Raw genomic sequence first — 4,445 nt, 5'->3', positions numbered from 1 at the left:
GTGCTGCTGGCGACTAACAACCAGCTCTTGCTTGTATATACTCTTGTGTACTGCATGTTCATTGTTTGTACTTCCTTGTCGTTCGCCATCTCTGCTTTATTTTTCGCAAAGCATTATTTTGCTTCGCTTCAGCTTTGATAAAGAGACATCCACTGCATTGCGTTTTCATACTTTTGGGGGGAGAGCAATGAAGAGAGGGGTGTGTTTGATTGGGTTGATTCCAAATATCAACAGTGTTTCTCAGAAATCGTTTACTGCACCTTTAATTGTGAGAGAGTGGAAAATGGTCATGCCAAACTAAATTGCAACTGTTTTTGTTGCAAAAAAACCTTGACCAACATCATAAGTGGACTTCAGTGAGATAACAAAATAATAAAATGCTATTAAAAAAAAGTAGAATATAACCTTTAACGGGCATTATGATGTTTTTTCTACCTCACTGGATCATACAACTTCAGAAAGACAGCGTAACCCAGAAGATTATAGTACAATGATGAGACCACCATATCAAAAATTTCATTCTTCTCTCTCTTGTGTTTTTGCTGCCGGCTGCACTTTTCAGGCTAAACCTTCTGCAAGTTTTGCTTAGTAAGACTTCACTGGTCTTCTTCTAATGAGCTGCAGTAGAACCAGCCCCAGCAAACCCAACGGTCCAGCCTATCAGGATGTAATCACCACTCTAATCAGCCATAAAGATGATGTCTCAGCATAGACAACAGGTGCAATGTATTCCGGTGGGACGAGACTTCCTTCCCGGAGAGAATGCATGGTAAGCAGTTCACCATCAGACCTGATGTGAGCCCTGGAATGATTACATTCAAATGTATTCAGAAAATCCACGTGAGAAGGATGAACAGTGACTCAATGTCAATATACTCTGGAATCCACAAAGAATAAATGAAGATTAAGCCGGAACATATGGCTTGTTTGCTTTATGCTGTTAAATAAGCTGAGACATGGATTAAAGTGCTCGATATCCATTCCGGCGAATCCAAAACAAATGCAAACAAATTTCCCCCATTCCTGATATATGGTACATCCACCGATGTACAGCTATTTTGGTTTCATTAAAATAAAAGTCATGTTAGAACCCAGAAATATTTGAATTCAAAGTAAAAGTTTATTCGAGCACTTGAAGAACAAATTTTGAACAAAGTTTGAGGTCTTGAAAGTTCCCTTTTTGTCTATATTTTGAGTTGTGATCACATCAAAACCAACCACACCAGTGTGACGAAAGTAATAGTTGCATTTCATAAATACAACCTCATGACTGCCTTTGAAATATTTATTTTTACCAGGAGTATGAGGTTCAAACCCACATGGACATTTGTCCATTGTATCTTAAGTCAAACAACTTTACCACTCAGACATCCTGGTCATGTACTGTGTATTACAACACTGACCATTGTGTTGTAACAATGATAATACAACTAATATTGGTTTATTGCTTTTTGTTAATGATACTTTGCATCCTTTTTGAAGCTTGACAATTTGCACCAGAACCTATGATTAACTTAGCTCACAATGCTTTTGAGAAAGGCAGCCCTGGCCACATGTTAACAACTGCAGACTACAATTTTCAAGTCTGCATTCATCTTAAAACATGTATTTTCAGCCAATCACTGTTCACAACTTTCTCATGCTAGTCATTCAGATGTTTTAAAGATTAGCCACTACCAGGAGTGGGGTTCGAACCCATGAGGACATTTGTACAGTGGATCTTAAGTCCAACGCCTTAACCACTCGGCCATCCTTGTTATATGTGAGGGCTGTGACAAGTAAGTATGATTTTCGTTTTTGCGTTCATCTAGACAAATTTACATTCAGCCAATCAATATTCACAAATTTCTCACATCAGTCGTTCAGATGTTTTAAAGATTAGGCGCTACCAGGAGTGGGGTTCGAACCCACGAGGACATTTGTCCATTGGATCTTAAGTCCAACGCCTTAACCACTCGGCCATCCTGGTTATATGCTACGGCTGTGACAAGTAAGTATGATTTTCATGTTTGCGTTCATCAAGACAAGTTTACTTTCAGCCAATCAATATTCACAAATTTCTCACATCAGTCATTCAGATGTTTTAAAGATTAGCCAGGAGTGGGGTTCGAACCCACGAGGACATTTGTCCATTGGATCTTAAATCCAACGCCTTAACCACTCGGCCATTCTGGTCATATACATTAAGGTTATGACTACTAACAATGATTTATGTCTGTGTTCAAGTTTACTTTCAGCTAATCAATGTTCTCAAATTCCTCACATCAGTCGTTCAGATGTTTTAAAGATTAGCCGCTACCAGGAGTGGGGTTCGAACCCACGAGGACATTTGTCCATTGGATCTTAATGCTGCCTTCATGTGCTTTCAGGATTATCATAAAAATGAGTTTCCTAGGTAAAAATTGCACATGAACACCCTCCCATATTGAAACTTCAATGCTATGAGCTCTTAATCATGACTTCAGAAGTGGGAAATATCAAATCTCTGATTGCATGTGAAGGCAGCATCAGCCCAACACCTTAACCACTTGGCCATCCTGGTTATTTGTTGGGTCAGCAACAAGTACCTATGATTTTCATGTTTGCATTTATATAACACAAATTTCTCACATCAGTCATTCAGATGTTTTAAAGATTAGCCACTACCAGGAGTGGGGTTCGAACCCATGAGGACATTTGTACAGTGGATCTTAAGTCCAACGCCTTAACCACTTGGCCGTCCTGGTTATATGTGAGTGCTGTGACAAGTACGTATGATTTTCGTGTTTGCGTTCATCTAGACAAATTTACATTCATCCAATCAATATTCACAAATTTCTCACATCAGTCGTTCAGATGTTTTAAAGATTAGCCGCTACCAGGAGTGGGGTTCGAACCCACGAGGACATTTGTCCATTGGATCTTAAGTCCAACGGCTTAACCACTCTGACATCCTGGTTATATGCTACGGCTGCGACAAGTAAGTATGATTTTCATGTTTGCGTTCATCAAGACAAGTTTACTTTCAGCCAATCAATATTCACAAATTTCTCACATCAGTCATTCAGATGTTTTAAAGATTAGCCAGGAGTGGGGTTCGAACCCACGAGGACATTTGTCCATTGGATCTTAAATCCAACGCCTTAACCACTCGGCCATTCTGGTCATATACATTAAGGTTATGACTACTAACAATGATTTATGTCTGTGTTCAAGTTTACTTTCAGCTAATCAATGTTCTCAAATTCCTCACATCAGTCGTTCAGATGTTTTAAAGATTAGCCGCTACCAGGAGTGGGGTTCGAACCCACGAGGACATTTGTCCATTGGATCTTAAGTCCAACGCCTTAACCACTCGGCCATCCTGGTTATATGTGAGGGCTGTGACAAGTACATATGATTTTCGTGTTTGCGTTCATCTAGACAAATTTACATTCATCCAATCAATATTCACAAATTTCTCACATCAGTCGTTCAGATGTTTTAAAGATTAGCCGCTACCAGGAGTGGGGTTCGAACCCACAAGGATATTTGTCCATTGGATCTTAAGTCCAACGCCTTAACCACTCGCCCATCCTGGCTATATGCTACGGCTGTGACAAGTAAGTATCATTTTCATGTTTGCGTTCATCAACACAAGTTTACTTTCAGCTAATCAATGTTCTCAAATTTCTCACATCAGTCGTTCAGATGTTTTAAAGATTAGCCGCTAAAGACGCCTTAACCACTCGGCCATCCTGGTTACATGTTAGGGACCCAAAAAGAAGTTTATTTCTCAATCTCTCAATTATAATTGAGTAGCATTGCATTATACGTTTTGCTCCCTACAATAACAACATAACTTTGATAACAAAATGAATCATTTAACTACCATCTTTCTAAGGCATACTGTATTATTGGAAGAAATAGAGAGACAACTGACAACTTTTTAGCAATATAAATATCAGCATCTGCACCAAACTGCATATTTTTACTTAGTGTGGGCCTCTAAATTCCTCCTCAAGTATATTCTCACTATATTAGGAGCCATAAAAGCCTAATGTATCAAATGATACTCAACAACAACAACAACAACAACACAAAGCCTTTATTTATATGTAAGGCTGCTGACTTCATTCTCTCCACTGGCAGAAAAGGCTCTTTTGGTTGAAACTCTAATTGGCATGTGCAACTGTGGTTTTATGAATGGGAGTTCTGGATTCCCCTCATGGGATTTCATAAATCTACTCCCATGTAGATGTATTGATCGCTGTGTGTTAGTCGGTCTCTATTCCTCTGTCACTCTCCTCTTGCTCACATCCCTGCCTGGCAGCATAAATGATGTCCACGGCCTGCGTCTCTCTCCCGCCGTGTTACCATAGCAACTGGAGCGATAGGGGAACACTGTGTTCCTTCGATCTCCAAGTGGGTCATGGACAAAACGACACGTACCGAACCATATTGAGTGGCTGGTGCTCCAAACGGCT

At 39.8% G+C, this 4,445-nt stretch overlaps 3 non-coding genes across 3 annotated transcripts; all 3 read right to left on the bottom strand.

The window, feature by feature from the left end:
• Positions 1–1,886: 1,886 nt before the first annotated feature.
• On the bottom strand, positions 1,887–1,969 carry trnal-uaa (transfer RNA leucine (anticodon UAA)). The gene has a single exon. It is a non-coding gene; the product is annotated as a tRNA-Leu (tRNA).
• A 327-nt stretch (positions 1,970–2,296) lies between these two features.
• Positions 2,297–2,542, bottom strand: trnai-gau (transfer RNA isoleucine (anticodon GAU)). The gene is made up of 2 exons: positions 2,506–2,542; positions 2,297–2,342 (listed from the first exon to the last, which is right to left on the bottom strand). It is a non-coding gene; the product is annotated as a tRNA-Ile (tRNA).
• A 723-nt stretch (positions 2,543–3,265) lies between these two features.
• trnal-uaa (transfer RNA leucine (anticodon UAA)) lies at positions 3,266–3,348 on the bottom strand. The gene has a single exon. It is a non-coding gene; the product is annotated as a tRNA-Leu (tRNA).
• Between the last annotated feature and the right edge of the window lie 1,097 nt (positions 3,349–4,445).

Source organism: Chanodichthys erythropterus, chromosome 4, assembly GCF_024489055.1.
Source record: "Chanodichthys erythropterus isolate Z2021 chromosome 4, ASM2448905v1, whole genome shotgun sequence".
NCBI lineage: Eukaryota > Metazoa > Chordata > Actinopteri > Cypriniformes > Xenocyprididae > Chanodichthys > Chanodichthys erythropterus.
This window is presented reverse-complemented; position numbering and strand designations above follow the sequence as displayed.